This window comes from Sciurus vulgaris, assembly GCF_902686455.1.
Source record: "Sciurus vulgaris genome assembly, chromosome: 19".
NCBI classification, from domain to species: Eukaryota; Metazoa; Chordata; class Mammalia; order Rodentia; family Sciuridae; genus Sciurus; species Sciurus vulgaris.
The window spans coordinates 3,260,881-3,279,169 of record NC_136480.1 but is presented as its reverse complement, the minus strand read 5'-3'; the positions used below and the strand labels follow the sequence as shown (position 1 = coordinate 3,279,169).

Below are 18,289 nucleotides of genomic sequence, written 5' to 3'. Positions count from 1 at the left end.
ACAGCCACACGGGGCTGAGCCGTTCGTGGGGGCAGAGCCTCAAGCCGGGAAACGAAACCACTCACCCCACCGAGGGAGTAGCCTTGGCGTCAGCCCTACCTCTGCCTCCGCTCCACAGCTGACAGTAGAACAGGAAGTGTCACAGGAAGCTCTCCATGGCCCCTGCCTCTCCTTTCAACCAGAACCTTCAGTGGCTCCCTACTGCCCAACAAGCAAGGAGTCATTCCGGCGAGACATTTAAGATTCTGCACTTTCATCCTTAATTTTCATCTAGTCCTACCCTATATTCATTATTCAAAGGAAGCTTCTCTTTCTTTCTTTCTTTCCTTTTCTTTTTGGCTCCAGGGATTAAACCCAGGGGTGATAACCACTGAGCCACACCCTCAGCCCTTTTTATATGTTATTTAGAGACAGGGTCTCGCTGAGTTGCTCAGGGCCTCGTTAAATGGCTGAGGCTGGCCTCCAACTTGCGATCCTCCTGCCTTGGCCTCCACAGACACTGGGATGACAGGAATGAGTCATCTCGCCCAGCTTAGAGCAATTTTCAGAAATACAGATGCTATCACATCCCTTCTTTGCTTAAGATTCTTCCACGTAGCTCTAAGTGAGCTAAAGTCCAGTTCCTTCAGCCCAACAGTCAGAACTGGCTCTGCCTCCCTGCCAGCTCCATCTCCAGCTTCTTCTCCTCAGGTCACGCACAGCCCAGCCCCTTGGAGCACACCAATGCCATTTCCTGCCACTGGGCATTTGCTGTTCTAGTTCCTTGGTTTCCTCCATCTGCAAAAGTGTTCTTCCAAATCAAGGAGAAAATCACAGTTCAAAATTTACAAAGTCCAATGCATTAATTACTTCAAAGAAGAAGAAATACAAAAGGTGTGTAAAGATACAAAAAGACGCACAAACCTCACTTAGAAAGAAAGATCAAGCAAAACGATGACACGCCATTTTTATCCATCAAATGGGTAAAATTTCCTAGCGCTGTCACGTTTAGGGGAGGGTATTGAACCCAGGGGTGCCCCCATCCCCAGTCCTTTTTGTATTCTATTTAGAGACAGGGTCTCCCTGAGTTGCTCAGGGCCTCGCTCAGTGGCTGAGGCTGGCCTCCACCTTGCCATCCTCCTGCCTCAGCCTCCCGAGTCACTGGATGACAGGCGTGCCTCACAGCCCAGGCTAAGTTTTTGTGTTTCTTTCTTAGCTGAAGTCTAAACCCATCCTTTCAATCCAGTTCCCAAAATGTCACCTCCTCTAGATGTCCTCTTCTTGGCTCCCGCAGTCTCCTCTGTATCCGAGACAGTGCCGAGCACAGGGCCAGGCAGAGAGCAGGACGTCCATAAATATTAGCTATTAATGATCAAAATCACATCTGTGACCATTCTGTGATCATCGGCTGATGGCTCGGGTCTCCTGCCCGGAAGGGGCCTGCAGACAGGGATGGCGCTTGCCTCAGAGCCTCGCCCAGGAACAGGCAAGCAGCGGCGGGATTGGCAAAGGGCCTGGGGCCGCTCTGCTGGGGAGAGGGGCGCTCCGGAAGGGAGGCCTGCACGGAGGGACGGTGGCAGACACCGGGTACCCCCCTCGCCAGGCAGGCAGGCACCCACACGATCCCCGTTCTCCACGACCCTCTGAGAGGGGTAGCCCCCTCCACTTCCCCAGGGAGAAGTCAGTGGCTCGGGCAGGTTCCTCACCCTCCCCATCTGGGCCTCGACCTTCCCGTCTGATACAAGGGCTCGTATTTATAGTACACGAAGAACCCTTCCGGCTCAAGAAGGAGATCTGGCGATTTAAAAATGGGGGAACATTCTGAAGAGGCTTTTCGTGAAAGTCCAGGAAGCACACGGCCATCGAGGAAATGCAAATCAAAACCGTGACAAGATGCCCTTTCATACCCTCGGGGACGGCTAGACTCAAAGACAGACAGTAACAAATGTTGGAGAGAATTTGGAGACACTGGACCCCTCAAATCCTACTGGAGGGAATGGAAGAAGGGCCAGTTACTTTGGAAAACACTTTGGCTCTTTCTTACAAAATTAAACACAAGCTGGGCATGGGGGCACACGTCTGTAAGCCCAGTGGTTCGGGAGGCTGAGGCAGGAGGATCGCAAGGTTGAGGCCGGCCTCTGCAATTTAGCAAGAGCCTAAGCAACTCAGGGAGACCCTGTCTCTAAATAAAAAATAAAAAGGGTTGGGGATGTGGCTCAGGGGTGAAGCACCCCCAGGGTTCAATTCCTAGTAACAACAACAACAACAACAAAAATTAAAAAAAATAAACACAGAGTTACCATGTGACCCAGTAACTAGGAGAAGTCCTAGGGACCTATCCAAGAGAAATGAAAACATACACCACGCAAAATCTTATTTGCAAAAATCAACAGCAGTACTATTCATAGGAGCCCCCAAGTGGAAGTGATCCGTACGCCTATCAAGGGGAGCATGGAAAGTCTCTAGTCTATCTGTACGATGCTCCATCATGGCTGACCCGGAAACCCTCGTGCTGGAAGGAAGGGGCCAGACACACAGAGCGGTGTGGTTCCATTCGTACGAAATGCTCAGAAAGCCGTATCTGTAGAGACGAAAGGTTCAGCCAGGCCCCATGGGATGCTGACGAGTTCAAGGCCAGCTTCAGCAAGTTCACGGTCAGCCTGGGCAACTCAGCAAGAGCCTGTCTCAAACTCAAAAGGGCTCGGGAGGCAGCCCAGTGGTGAAGCACCCTGGGTTCAGTCCCCAGTAAAACACACACACACACACACACACAAGATCTGTGGTTGTAGGGACGAAGGATTGGACACAGAATGAGTGAAACAGGCATAAGCCTTCTTTGTAGGGTCATGGTAGCGATTTAAAATAAAATTGTGTTGGGCACAGTAGTGTGATCCTAGAGACTCAGGAGGCTGAGGCAGGAGGACCGCAAGGTGGAGGCCAGCCTCAGCAACTTTGTGATGACCTTAGCAACTCAGCGAGACCCTGTCTCTCCATAAAATATAAAAAGGGCTGGGGGTGTGGCTCAGTGGTTAAGCGCCCCTAGACTTAATCCCCAGTGCCAAAAATGAAATAAAATAAAATAAAATCACAGTGGTGGAAACACAACTCTCTAAATATGCCAATAATTGTTGAGCGAATTTTGTAGTGTGTGAATTACACCTGAATAAAGATTTAACAAAAACAGGATGGAGCTGGGGCTGGGGCTCAGTGGTGGGGCGCTTGCCTAGCACACGTGAGGCACTGGGTTTGATCCTCAGCGCCACATAAAAAAATAAAAATAAAATAAAATCACAAACATATGATGATTAAATGCAGTGAAAGATCTTAGATCGGGCCAACAATTGGACACTGGCAAAATACAGGTTGTATATTAGATCTGGGTTTTTTTGATTTTCCCGAATTTGGTTATTGGCCATGGTGATTTTGGAGGCTGTAATGGTGCATTTTCTGTTGACCTATTTTTACAGGCTGGGGGTGGAACCAGGACCTCACACGGCAGGCCAGGGTTCCGCCAGCGCCCGCCTGAACTTCACCTTAGGAAATATGCGCAAGTGGTTTTTCGGGGTAAAAGTCAACCCTCTGCATGCTGGTAGTGACCTCTCAAATAGTTCTAAGAGAAAACAAAATGTTTTTAAGAGAAAAATTTGGCGAAATGTTACAAATGATGAAACATGGGAGAAATTTGTTTTCATTAAATTATACTTGCAACTCTTTTTTTTTTTTATGTTGTTGTTGTTCTTTTTCTTTGTTTTTTTCTGGTACCAGGATTGATCCCAGAGGTGCTTACCCACTGAGCCATATCCCCAGCCCTTTTTATATTTTATTTAGAGACAGGGTCTCGCTGAGTTGTTTAGGACCTCGCTAAGTGGCTGAGGCTGGCCTCCACCTTGCCATCCTCCTGCCTCGGCCTCCCAAGCTGCTGGGATGACAGGCGTGTGTCACTGCACCCAGCTCCTTGTAACATTTAAAAAAGCCACACGTAGGGGTTGGGATTGTGGTTCAGTGGAAGCGTGCTCACCTAGCAAGCAAGAGGCCCTGGGTTCGATCCTCAGCACTACATAAAAATAAAATAAAGGTATTGTGTCTACCTACAACTAAAATAAAATGTGTATATAAAAAAGAAGGCACACATAATGAAAACTGTATATAATGAGAATAAATCCATGGACATCGAAAGGAGAAAAACCAAAGTCCCTGGGGGGCACCCCCCACAAAACAAGTTTGTTGGAGTCCGAAAAGAAGACCCAGCAGAGAGAGGTCAGAGGGCACGGTGCTGGGGTGCCCTTACAGTCATGCATTCATTCATTCACCCAACAAAGTGTTCACTGAGCATCTACTATGTGCAGGGAGACTCGGCCATGAAATGCACACACACAAATCCCTCTCTCTGCTGCTGGGGTGCACCTGGAGTTATGGGGAGGTTCCTGCACCAGGAGAAGTGGGTGTAGACTCCCCTCATCTCCGTCCAGGTCCCAGCCTCCAACAAGGCTGGACTCCAGACTCATCTCTGTCCTCCCACTCCAGATGTAAGGAAATCAAACTCCGTCCCCACAGCTTTTGGACACTGGAGACCACAGACCGAGAAAGTCGTTCTATGGTCTAGATGTGGGTGGGCCCCCAGAGATTTGCATTCTGGCCGCTTGATCCCCAGGGTAACAGTATCGAGAGGTGGTGGGTCCCTAAGGGATGGTGGGGGCTTTGAGAGATGGGGAGAGCCAGGCGTGGTGGTGCACGCCTGTCATCCCAGCAACTGGGGAGGCTGAGGCAGGAGGATCACAAGGTGGAGGCCAGCCTCTGCAACTTAATAAGACCTTATGTTAAGCAGTAAAGAGGCTGGGGTGTAGCTCAGTGACAGAGTGACCCTAGATTAGAGAGAGAAGGGGGGATTAGATCACGGGGGCACCACCTGCGAAAGGGTTACAGCAGTTCTTGAGGGACCAGTCAGTTCCTGAGAGCTCAGTGTGCGAAAGCAAGTCCACCCCGTGCTCGGGCCTCTCAGCTCACCTGTTGGCAGCCAGGGGCGGGAGGAGGGGGGTCACCAGACGTTGACACCGTGCTGCCTGGACTGTCCCATTACCAGAATCTTGCAGTAAATGTTTCCCAGCTGTGGTGGTCCCGGGACGGAACCCGGGGGGCGCTCGACCACCGACCTACATCCCCAGCCCTTTTGACAGTCATTTTAAAACAGGGTCTTCCTAAGTTGCTGAGGCTGGCCTCAAACTTGTGATCCTCCTGCCTCAGCCTCCCTCATTGCTGGGACTCCAGGCGTGCGCCACCCACTGCCTGGCAGAACTTTTTCCTTGATAAAGTCTCCAGCCTCGGGTATGTGGTTACAGCAACGCAAAACAGACTAGGGCCCCGAGCAGAGGGTAGGTGCCGGGCCACCCATGGGAACAGCTCAGAGGGGCGTCAGCAGGAGCAGGCGGGAGGGAGGGGGCTGGGGCCTGGGTGGGCGGAGGGCTGCGGGGAGCAGGGGCGGGGGGGGGGGGGGGTGCACTATCCTGGCGAGGTCCAGCCCAGTGCCAGCGGGCGCAGACCCCCTCCCGGCCGCGGGCCCTGCTGCCTCTGAGAACCTTCCAACTCCTGCAGCCTCGGGATTCCCAGGCGGAGAGCCCCCGAATCCCTCCCGAGGATTCCGCCTCCCATATGGACACCCAAGGCGGCTGGCAGACCCAACAAATACGACGCTTCGCACATTCGCATCTTCCAAGCCCAAACAGACGCTGCCGCCATGAGTGAGAGTCATCCGCTTCAGGTCCCTCCGACAGTGGGCTCTCAGCGGCTCGCTGTCATCTCCCAGGTTTTCAGCGGGGACAGTAAGCCTCGCGTGCGTGGGGGAGGGGTGCATGGGGGGCCTGGGTGTCGAGTCGCTTGCAATTCCTGAGGATCAAGTGCCAACTTCCAGCGGGGTGCAGTGGTGCACGCCTGCCATCCCAGCTGCTCGGGAGGCTGAGGCAGGAGGATCGCAAGGTGGAGGCCAGCCTCAGCCACTTAGCAAGGCCTTAAGCAACTCAGCGAGACCCTGTCTCTAAATGAAATAGAAAAAGGGCTGAGGATGGGGCTCAGTGGTTGAGCACCCCTGGGGTCAATGCCTGGGGCAGAAAAGAAAAGAAAAGAAATAGCCTCCTATGGCTGCTGGCAGCTTCCTGGGCATCTTGAGCCGCAGAGGCTTACTGGCACATTCAGGGCCACCTCCATCCCCAGCTGGGGTCTGAGGGCCCCTTTGTCACCGCACAGGCTGCAGGGCCTGGACAAGCCTCTCCTCCCTCCTCTGGTCTGGCTCCAGGATCTGCCCCTTTGAGGGGAATCTGAGCAGAGTGACTTCTGGCTTTGTGCATGATGACTTTAGAAGCCATTCCCCCCTCCACCCGGGTGACACCAGAGTTCAGCGGAACCCGGGTGACACACACCCAGTGGTTGCAAGCACACGGCCACAGCTTCCTGTGCTTGGTGCTCAGACGCGGGCCTCTCGGCAGAGGCCGGCCATTTCCTGTGCCCTGGGTCACCTGACTTTCCGCGGTTAACAGACCACAGCGGTAGTGACAGCTGCGCCACTTGCCGGTTCCACCTTCGCTCTTGGGACACGGCCCTCACGTGTCACGTCTGGAAGACGGATGGCCGCGGCTGGGCCCCTGGAGGCGGTGGGTGATGGGGAGAAATCGAGATGTGCGAATTTAATTCCAGGGGCAGAGGAGAAGAGAGACTCGTTGCCTTCACAGCTCTGGGCCAAACCAATGCCACCATCATGGCCAACATTGACAAACAGCCCCACATCCCGAAATGAACATTAAAATCCTTCAGTTATGCGGGGCAGGTGGCGCACGCCTGTCATCCCTGCGGCTCAGGAGGCTGAGGCAGGAGGATCGAAGGTGGAGGCCAGCCTCAGCCACTTAGCCAGGCCCTAAGCAACTCAGCGAGGCCCTGTCTCTAAATAAAATATAAAAATGGCTGGGTATGTGGCTCAATGGTGAAGCACCCCTGGGTTCAATCCCTGGTGTCAAAAAACAAAAAACAAAAAACAAATCCTTGATTCAAAATCCCAGGACGCAGCTCGGTGGCAGAGTGCTTGCCTGGAATGCACGAGGCCCTGGGTTCCACCCCAGCACTGCAAACCACAAACCAAAACCAAACAAACTCCAAACCCAGTGGGGGATCACACCCCTCAACCCCAATCAACCCAGGAGCGACACGCACTTCTCCTTATGGACACCGTTCTGCGTCTGGTCCCCCTGCGCCTGGTCCGACCTTCCTCTCCACAGCTGGCGTGGGCTACGGGGCTCTCCCTCAGCTCTGACCCGAGGACATTCTCCTCCTGTTCCACCAGGCCCTGCTGCTGGCAGCTGGGGGCCGGGTCCCACAACCTGGTTCTTCTGAGCAGCATTAGTACTGGCTCTGTAAACCCCAGTACCTCAGAGATCCCTCAGTCCCAAGAGTTTTGGTGTCGAACGTGCCCAACCCACAGTCACCATCCACTGGCAGAGATGAGCGGAGCCATCTTAGACCTCCCAGCCCGGCTGGCCCTTCCGGAAGGTCAGATGAAAGGCCCGGATCTTTAAACCAACACCTTCATGCAAAATCACAAACCATCCTTGCCACAAAAAATAAAAATCAAAAAATTAAAAACCCAAAACAGTAAAATGACATGTTGGATAGTTTGTTACACAGCAAAACTAGCTGTAACACACACGCACGCACATGTTCACCCAGGCCTGTGGGTGACCCAAGCTCAGCCAGTCCAGCGCTTCTGAGGGCCTAATGAAGACTCTGAAGCTTCTTCACGGGGAAGGGAACCATTGACGACGTGAAGAGAGAGTCTACAGAGTGGGCGGAAATCTTTGCCACCTGCATCTCAAATTGCCAATAATCTCCAGGATATGTAAACAACTCAGAAAACTAAACACCAAAAGAACAAATAACCCCGTCCACAAATGGGCTAAGGAACTGAACCCTTCTCAGCAGAAATACGATGGTCAACAAATGTTTGAGAAGATGTTCCACATCTCTAGCAATCGGAGAAATCAAATCAAAACTACACTGAGATTCCGTCTCACTCCAGTCAGAAGGGCAATTACCAAGAAGACGAGTGACAACAGGTGTTGGCGAGGAAGTGGGGGAAAGGCACACTCCTCCATGGCTGGTGGGGTTGCAAATTGGTGAGGCCACTCTGGAAACGAGGATGGAGATGCCTCAGAAAACTTGGAATGGACCCACCATTTGACCCAGCTGTCCCACTCCTCAGTTTATACCCAAAGGACTTAAAATCACGACACGACAGTGAGGCAGCCACATCCATGTTTACAACAGCTGCGTTCACAATAGTTAGATTGTGGAACCAACCTAAATGCCCTTCAACAGATGAATGGATAAAGAGATTGCGGTATATCTACACAATGGAATATTACTCAGCCTTAAAGAAGAATGAAACTATGGTATTTCCTGGTAAATGGATGGAACCGGAGACTTTCATGCTAAGTGAGATAAGCCAGTCCCCCCAAATCAAAGACTGAATGTTCTCTCTGATGTGTGGATGCTAACCCCCAATAAGGGGGTGGGGAATAGAAGTCCATTGGATGAGACAAAGGGGACTGAGGGGCACGGGAGTGGGAAAGACAGTGGAATGAAGGGGACAGAACTCTCCTGTTCACATACGAAGACACGACCAGGGACACTCCACGTCAGGTCCCACCACAAGGATGGGGACTCTGAGTGACTTGCAGGATAAAATGGCCCAGCCTCCTCTGGGGCCCTCTGCCTCCGCGTCCTGCAGATGAGGAAACGGACCAGGAGGCAGCAGACGCGTGCCCGAGGTCACCTTGGCTGGTGAGCTCCTTGGCCGCCGGCCCTGCAGCGGTGGGAGCCAGCAGAGGCTGCCGGAGCGTGTGGCCGGGACCTCGTGCTCTCGGAGACCTGGCCCTGGTACACGCGAGGACAGGGAGAGGCCGTGGTGGCCCCAGGCGAGCTGTCCGCCAAGAGCGCCACCTTTGATGGACATGGGGCACCAAGATGGGCCAGGGGAGCCGGCTCTGCCACTGGCCCAGTGCATTTCACCTTCCAGGTGACAGGGTGGGGGCGGCACCGGCTCGGGGGCCAGCTGCGACGGCAGGGGCGGGGGACATGGGGCTCCCTTCCCACCTGTTACCCCCACATCGTGGGACCACCCTCCCAAACTCGAAGGCAAGCTCCGTTCTGGGGCCCCGTGCCGATGCTGCCCTTCCTAGCTGGCAAGGATGGTGGGCACGTCACTTGGTGGCGGAAGTGTCCCTGGCTACAAGATCAGTGGCTGTTCCTGCTTGGTAGGATTTGGGGTGAGGAGTCAGTGAGATCGGGGTTGGGACATCCCTGGACATAGCTCAGAGCCTGACACACACACCCGTAAAAATCATCCTACAGGGCGCGGCGGTGTGCACCTGTAGTCCCGGCGAGTCGGGAGGCTGAGGCAGGAGGATTGCTGAAGCCCGGAAGCTTGAGGCCAGCTTGGGGAAAACACTGAGGCAGCATCTCAAAAGCAGAACAAAAAGAAGATACAAAAGGAAACGGGCTGGGGGTACGGGCTGGGGGTGTGCCTAACACGCACAGGGCTCTGGGTTCCAACTCTAGAAGCACAGAAAAGAAAGTTCCCATTTTGTCATGTCATTGTGTCGCATGTTCTTCTCGTCCTCTCTGCCCCCCAGGGACTGAACCCAGGGTGCTTAACCACTGAGCCACATCCCCAGCCCTTTTTATGTTTTATTTGGAGACAGGGTCTCACTGAGTTGTTCAGGGCCTCGCTCAGTTGCTGAGGCTGGCCTCCAACTTGCGAGCCTCCTGCCTCAGCCTCCCCAGTTGCTGGGATGACAGGCGGGTGCAGCCTGTGTCACTTTCCCCCGCTACGATGTTGTGTCCTCGTGTCTTTTCTGCCCCCTGAGCCCCCAATGCCAGCACCAGGAGGAAGGAGGTCTACCATCGATGTCCTCAAGCCTTTGGCCGGTGCTCGGCACCCAGTTGGTGCTCGGGTGAATTATGGATGCGGCTCCAGGGCAGGAAGGGCACTCAGTCCCCACAGGAGAAGATGTCTGCCTGACCAGCCAGAACGGGACAGGCCTGCGAGTCCCGTGCTGAGGGCCGGGCGTTGGGCCAGTCTCGCTCACCTCTGCCTGAGGGGGTGGTGGTGGTGATAATGGACCCATTTTCCAGATGAGGCAGCTGAGGCCCAGAGGAGTGAAGTGCCTCGCCTCGGTCGCACAGTTTGTTCAGGGCAGGGCGGGCCCTGGACCTGACCGCCTTAGGACCTGAAGCTCTCCCCGCCCCAGGAGGCCGAGGCCGAGACCCTCAGGTCCATCACACGAAGAAGGACTCCTGCCGGCCGACCAGGGGCCAGGCCCTGGCGAGGGACAGTCAAAGGGTCAAAGGGTCTTCCATCTGCCCTCTGCCAGGGAGCGATGAGCCAACGTCAATCCGAGGCCGGGCTGCTCTTGTGCCTTGCCGGGTCCCTGGGATGCAGCAGCCCATTGGGAACTCTCCATATCAGTGACCGTGAGATCAAGGCCCCGGGTATCTAACTGCCTCAGGTCCCCTTTGTCCCAGGAGGGTGTGTCCAGGATGACCTCAGACAGGGTGTGGAATCAGCAGGGAGGCTGCGGTCAGGGGGCTTCTGGGGCTGAAAGGGGAAGTGAGGTGTGGCCGTTTCCCCACCCCGCCCAGGCCCCACCCTGGCCCCCACTGGCCCCCAGCCAGGTGGCCGGTCACCTCCCTTTGACCACTTGCCCCGGAAATTCCCCAGGAAGTGCCCCCGCCCGTGGCCACAGCGGGAGTGCATCTCCAGGCCGGGGATCTTCAACCCTCGCGTTCTCCTGCCAAGATGGCTCCGGGAAGAACCCAGGAGGCGCACAGTTACTATGCATGCACGGCGTGTCTGTGTCCGCGCCCAGGACGCGAATATCCTTATCTACTTATGAACAACGGAACTTAGGCTGAGAGTGGATCAAGAACAAGGGGGGCCAGGCGCAGGGGCGCACGCCTGTCATTCCAGCGGCTGGGGAGGCTGAGGCAGGAGGATCGCGTGCTGGAGGCCAGCCTCAGCCACTCAGCGAGACCCTGTCTCTAAATAGAAAATTAAAAGGGCTGGGGAGGAGGTGGCTCACCCCTGGAATCGCAGGCATGTGGTCCACGCCCAGCTTCAATGATCGTTTTGAAGAGCCTAAGTTCCAACTGAGACCGTTTCTTTCACTTGCGGGGTGGCGACCAGGGACATTTATTAAGCGCTGCCCGGACCGGCCGCTAGGCACGCCCACACGCGAGATCGCTCAGCCCTGACCGTGGGGCACCTTCTCCTGACTCTGCAGACTAGAAAAAGAGGTCCCAGCAAGTAGCAGGAGCTCCCTGCCTGGGGACTCCCAGCGACCCGGAGGCCTGCAGGGCCCTGACCCCGGCCCCACCTCTTCCCACTGGACTGCTCGAGGCTGGGCACTCAGGGCTCAGAGCCCAGGACCCCGCTGGCCCCCTGTGGCTGCTCGTGAGCAGGTGGCTGTCCTAGCCACGGCTCCCTGGGGACTCTGGGCTTCCCACCTCCCCCGGCCCCTGGCTGTGACGGGACCTGCTACGTGGCGGGCCCTGGTTTTGGTTTCGGGTTGACTGCTTGGTTCTGCTCTGGGTGCCCCGGCAGGGGAGGCGATTGAACACGCCCGTGTTTGGGCGACCGTGACTTTCCCGCAGGTCCCCAACACGGGCATGCGGCATGCCTGCGGCCTCTGAAGGGCAGGCAGAGCCCGTGCAGTGGGAGCCCCCAGTTTGAGAGTGTGGGGGACATGACGTTTCATTGACGCACAGAGACAAGTGCTCCAGCCCTGAATCCAGAAGGTTCTACGGCTCATTCCCTGCAGAGTGGGTCCAGGAGGCTCTGGAGGCTGTGGCGAGCTTAGTGGGAATGAAACCACAGCCAGAGAGTGCCTGGCATGCAGTAGGTGCTCACTAAGTGCCTTCACAGCTGTAGCTGAGGCTACCTTTCTTTTTGCTGTTTCTTTTCTTTTCCTTTTTTAAAAATCTGAATAGGACTGAATATATGTGGTGCAAATTCCAAATGTTTTTTGGTCCCAGGGATGGAACCCAGGGTGCTTAACCCCTGAGCCACATCCCCAGCCCTTTTTAGAATTTATTGAGAGACAGGGTCTCGCTGAGTTGCTTAGGACCTTGCTAAGTGGCTGAGGCTGGCCTCCAACTTCCCATCCTCCTGCCTCAGCCTCCCGAGTCACTGGGATTACAAGTGTGGGCCACCATGTCTGACTCTTTTCCTTTTCTTTTCTTCATTTCTTTTCTTTTTTGACTGCTGGGGAGGGAACCTGCTCTACCACTGAGCTCCGCCCCAGCTACTGGGTCATCTTTCACCATCATGTGAGCTCATTCCGGACACGGCGCAAACCCGGCTCCTGATTTTGGACTCAAGTCAGAAACTCCAAGAATGGAGCCCGGCCCAGTTGGCTCCACTGTGCGGGATCCTGAACTTGACCTCAGGGTTTCCGTTCCATCAATTCACGTTCCCTAGACCATGTCCTCCATTGTCATCAAAATGGAACTCAGCGGCCACCACCTCCAGGAAGCCCTCCGAGAAGGCCTTTGCTTGAGGACTCTGATGTCCCCGCTCTGGGCGTTGGCCCCCCTGGGCTGACCGCCCTGTGTGGTAACTTCCTCTTTCCTCGTCCCACCTCCCCCGGGGGCACTGCGAACATCCTCAAGACAGAAACAACATATTGCTCACAGCAGCCTGGCTCCTGCGGCTAGACTGTCACAGGACTGGTGTCAACCGAGGTGCTTTCTGAGCCTTCACTATGTGCCAGGTACAGAGTCAGGAAGGCTCATGTGGGAAGCTCCTGCTTCAAAGTCAACCCAGCAGACAAGAGCAGAAAGTCCCAATCCACTGATTTGCACCCCTTGATCTAGCCCTTCCTGAAGGCGGTTCACCCCTCCCTGGCTGTTCCCCACACCCGACATGGGAAGGCGACCTCTCTGTGACCCGTCCCTACTCACACACCCGACCTGCCTCACCTGTCTCCTCCCTCTGGTACTGCCCAGGGCCCAGCGCCACTTGGGAACCATCCCCCAAGGCCCTCTCAGCCCTGGGGACAGGATCATTTCAGAAAGAAACGGAAGAAGCTGCTGTTGTCAGTGGTCAGCTGGCTCCTGACAGCGGGGTGGGGCGCGTGCACTGGCCATTGCCAGGAGGGGGAAGGGGCCTGACGAAGCTTCCCCTCTCTCTGCCCTGAGTCCCCCAAATTTAGGCTCTGAGGGGTACAGAGCAGGCAGCCGTCGGGGGGGACACGGTCCCCGCCAGGCAGTCCGGGGCTGCCCTTCCTGGCTGCGGGGGAGACACCTGGGGGCCCAGGGTCCCCGCAGGCCTGTGCGCCACCCGGCGGAGCCACAGGGGGCTGAAAATAGCTCCCAGAAACAGAGAAAACCCCACCACAGTCCCACGGCCTTGACCCCAGCAGGCCGCCCCGATGGCCACCTGTCACTGAGTCCCTGGCCAGCAGGGTGGTACTCACAGTGTCCAAGGGGAGGGGACGGAGGTCTCCGGGAGCCCGGCCGCCTGCTAGCCCCTGGGGACGCGGGCCCTCCCCACGGCAGGTCCCGGCCTGTGACGTCGCCTGACTTCCTCCCGGCTCGTCGGCATCCAGGAAGCCACACCCCGGGTCAGGGTGCCGGGCACCCGGTCCTCGCCCGTCAGGCCGCCCTCACGGCCCCGGCCCAGCCCCGCGGGCTCCTTCAAGGCCCGGCCGGTGCCAGTGGCCTCGCTGGACAGGCCGGCCATGAATAATGCAGGGCCTCCGTGGCCGCCCCGGGGCCGATCGCGTTTCGGGGCCACTCGAGTTTCGGACAAGCAGCTTTGTAGGGAGCGCCGGGCCCCAGCTGGGCTCCGGCCACCTGGCCACGGCCTCCTCGCCCAGGGCCCGTGGGGCCTGCAGGACAAAGGCGGCAGGACAGGTGGCCCTGAAGAGAGGCGCCCTACTTATGTTGACAGCAGCTACAGAGCAACGGGGACCCTGGGCGGCGGGGACAGGGCAGGGTGGCCAGCCTGGTCTCCTGCTGGCCAAGAGGCGCTCTGGGGTCTCCAGGCCTCAGCCACCCCCAGACCCCAGCATCTGGAGAGCACTGTCCCCACTGTCCCCCAGACAGCCCAGGCTCCCTTCTTAGGCCCCATGGGGGAGTCACCTGGTCCCTGTCCACGTTCCCACTGCTAAGGTCCTTCAGCGTCCATCTTCAGAACTGGCCACCACCTTCCGTCTGTCACACCCTCCCCCAGTCCCCGGCCCTCCCCGCCATGCTGTCATGCCCTCAGCAGCCCCGGCGAGGACACCGTCCTGCTCCCAATGTGCCCAGCCTCCCCACCCCGGATCTCCCGACCTCCTCAGCAGCAATATCCTTCCAAAGCACCAGGCCCGCCCCGACCTCAGGGCCTTTGCACCAGCTGGGCCTGTGCTTAGATGGCTCTTCCCTCCCGCTCACCCCTGCCTATGGCTGCCGTCTCTTTAGACAGTTGGCTCTTCTCTCCCATTTTGTGGGGAGGTGGGGTTGAACCCAGGGGTCTCTACCCCCGAGCCACATCCTCAGCCCTTTGTATTTATTTATTTTTTACTTTGAGACAGGGTGTGGCTAAGTTGTGGAGGCTGGCCTCAAACTCACGATCCTCCCTCCTCAGCCTCCCAAGTCCTGGGATTGCAGGCGTGCACCACGGTCCTTGACCTGTCCCCAACCTTTTAATCTTCTTCTTGGCACTGACCCTGCCTGAGGACCTGTTCACCTGTCTGTTTTCTGTGCCTCATTTCCCTCCCGCCTGAACGTGAAGCCCTGCCCCACCTCCTTCCTCAGGGCCACATGCACAGGGCGCTGCACATGAGGCCGGTACACAGTAGGTGCTCAGCCAAGGGTCTGTGGACACCGAGGCGAAGGTTCTTCCCTGTGCACTGGGGTGATGATGTCCCCGTCATCTGCAATTCTCTGAGAGGGCAGCACCCCAAGTTAGTCACCTGACCGAGGACCCCACTGTGGGCAGGAAGCAGGGTCCCTCTGCACAGTGGGGTGCTGGCTGCCGTCTGTGAGGACGTCCCCCACAGCTGGCCTTGGTGGCAGACACGGAGGCCTTCACCCCTCACTCGGACTCCACGGAGGAGCCGAGCGGCCGCGGAGCATCACGGGAAGGGGAGGAGGTGAGGCCCCAGGCTGAGGGGCGAGCGCGACTGGGAGAGAGAAGGGGAGCCGGTCACCGGAGAATCGAGCGTGTGTGGACAGTGCCCAGACCACAAGTCCCCTGTCCCTCCTCGACTCAGCTCTCGGCTCTGCCCACGGGGGCAGGGCAGCCCAGGGGGGCAGCCCAGGGGGACAAGGGGGTGGCTTCACTTTAGGGAGTCCAGGGCAGGGGCAGAGGAGGTGGCCGCCAGTGCAGGGCCAGGCCCCTGGCGGGAGGGGCTCCAGACTCAGAGCCTCCCGGGGGTCCCTGGGGCGGGGGCAGTGCGCCCCAGTTCCAGGCGGTGTCCCCTGCGAGCCGCCCGCCGTGGGGCACCAGGTGGCGGACGGTCCCTGAAGCTCCCGCGGAAGCTCTCGGAGCCGGGCTGCCAGCTGCTCCCCAGCCCCGTGGCCCAGATGTGGCCACCGTGGGGGAGGGGACCGGACCTTCCTGGCCAAGGCACACGTGGCACCTGCACCAGCTGGGGCAGGCTGATGCACACCGTGTCCCTTGACCCCAAAGGTGACATCTGCGAGAGAGAGGGGCTGAGCCAGGCTTCGGCCTCAGGCCGGCCCTCTCCCAAGTCCCTTTCTTTGCTCTGTCCCTGTTCCAGCCCCCACGCTGACACTGGCGGAGAAAAGGGACGGGGCAGGTGCGCCAGCTCAGTCCCCTGTGCGGAGCCCACAGGCCCAGAGAGGCCGAGCCACCTGCCTGAGCGCACCGCTCGCCACCTCCCCGGGCTGGCTGGCGTGCCCAGCTCCCGGGCTGGCCCGTCCAGGAGGTGGCCCTGGGCCACCGGGTCCCGCTCAGAGGCAGGCCCCGAGCCAGCGTCCCAGAGCCCCGGCGCCTCCGCTGGCAGCGGCTCGGCGCTCACCTCCTCTCTTCCAGATGCCGCGGGAATCTGAAGACGCAAGAGGGAAACTATGTGCGGTCCCAGAGCGACCCGGCCGTCCCGCGCCGCCAGCCCCGCCGCGGGCTGCAGATCTGCTGATTCAGGTCCCCGGCCGCTGGGGCGGCGGGCGCCGCGCAGGGCTGGCTCCGTCTGTCTGCGGGGGGTGGCCCTCGTCCTTGGGGCGGGGACCCCAGGAAAGCAGCGCAGATCCAGACGCAGGGCGCTGCTCTTGGAGCCCAGGGAGACCCGGCCGCCCCAGCCGAGCGCAGACACCGGCATTTACGGCGCTAAGTGGGGGTTTGGTGCGTGACGGGGCCACGCCCGCCCCAGCTGCCCAGGTGGCAGGGGAGAGCCCCCTGCGGGGCTTCCGCACCCCGCCCTCGCTGGCTGGCCCACTTCCTGGCCGCCCCGGCCGTGGACACCCAGGGAGTGCGCCCTGTGGCCCCGGGGGCTCCGCTGCGCAGCCCGGCCGGGTGGGTGGCCCTAGTTCTCCCCATTGGACCGATGGGGAGACTGAGGCACAGGGAGACGGCTGCTCTGCCGGGCTCCACAGGCGCCTTCTCCGCGATCATTGGGGCCCATCTGGCGCTGGGAAGCGGTCAGGGCTTCCACCCCGCCAGTCGTGGCGGGGCCTCCCCGGGCTGGGCCCGCTGCCCTGAGGTTTGCAGAGCAGCCAATCCCCGGAAACCTCCGGAGGGAATGAGATGCAGGAAAATCCAACCGCGGTCACTGGGAAAACCAGCGTCAGGCTCTTTCCAAAGCACTGGGACTCACCCCTGCTGGCCCGGCCCCCAGTCACCCATGCAAGGAGCTCCATCCCACTGACTCAGCCAGCGCTGAGCTCGGCCCCTCCGCTCCTCAGCCAGCCAGCGTCCCTGTCCTAAAGAACACTCAGTCCTGGCTCTGTCCCGTTCCCCCAGACCTGAGGCTCACCGTCCCTGGGCCCCCGCACTCTCAGCTCACAGCAGGAACAACAGTGGCCCCTGAGATTACGGTTCTTCTTAGAGGGACAGTGGAGCCTGTGGCTGGATTTCCCCTTTCCCTTTGGCTACCAGGAAACTCAGCGATCTTTACCTCAACAGAAAGACCTCAGGACCCAGCACATCTGTAGTCTATCATCACCATCACCATCACCATATTGTTATGAGTATCATCATCACTGTTATTATTATTATTTTACCCTGGGTCATAACATCCTATTCTGAATTGTGCTTTTCCTGATCCCAATTTTTTTTCTTTTTTTTTTTTTTTTTGGTATTGGGGATTGAACCCAGAGGTGCTTAACCACTGAGCCACATCCCAGCCCTTTTTATACTTTATTTAGAGACAGGGTCTCGCTGAGTTGCTCAGGGTCTCACTAAGTGGCTGAGGCTGGCCTCCACCTTGCGATCCTCCTGCCTCAGCCTCCTGACCCGCACCCAACCTGATGTTTCATTAATCATTTTATCATAGGTATTTCCTGTAGGCTGTCACATACATTTTGAAAAGGAAGGAAGAAAAGAAGGAAAACAGGAGAGACAGGAGGAAGAAGGAGAGGGGCAGGAGGGAGGTTTGTGTAGTGCGGACACTAGATGTGGAAAGCAAGGAGACCCTTCAAAATCCCTCACCTCTGAAACACAGCCGCCTAAGGGCCAGCATGCCCTGGGGGCATCTATAACGCAGAACTGTTCCAGGCGTGGCCTGCGAGCCGTATGCAAATCAGGGGGCGGGGCCCTCTCCGGAGGAGGCGGCCTCGCCTTGCCTGAGGCCCCCTGGCCTCCTGCTCTCTGGTTCGGCAGCTGCAGAGGCTGCAGCGAGCCCCAGGGGACCAGGGCGCTGCTCCGCCCTCCCGACCCACTCCCTCCCATGCCCGGGTTGGGGTCGGGCAGCCCCCGAGGAGGAGGCCGGGTGAGGACAGCCTGGAGGTGCCGGGTCCTGTTCTTTGTACGCATCGCCTTGAAATGCTCACACGGGCCCTGAGAGCCTCTGCAGGGCAGCGAATTCACCACCAGCGTTACGCCCCAGCAGTCCGGTGCCTGGTTAGGCCAGAGCCCTCAGCACTGGTGACCGTGTCCGCGGTCGCAAGGGGTCACCAGGCTGTGGGCTGAAGGGAGGAGTGTGAGCCCCATTTCAATGGTGCCCGACAAACTCAGAGAGGTGAGGAGGGAGGGCCAAAGTCACACAGCGGAGCCGGCTGCTGAGGGTCGCCGTGCTGTGTACCCAATGCTGGGGACCCGCGGACCCTG

The 18,289-nt window shown here is 58.0% G+C and overlaps 1 protein-coding gene across 11 annotated transcripts in view; it reads right to left on the bottom strand.

The window, feature by feature from the left end:
• The window catches only part of IQSEC1 (IQ motif and Sec7 domain ArfGEF 1), a 291,864-nt gene that overhangs the window by 86,246 nt on the left and 187,329 nt on the right, over positions 1–18,289 (bottom strand). The window lies entirely within an intron of this gene.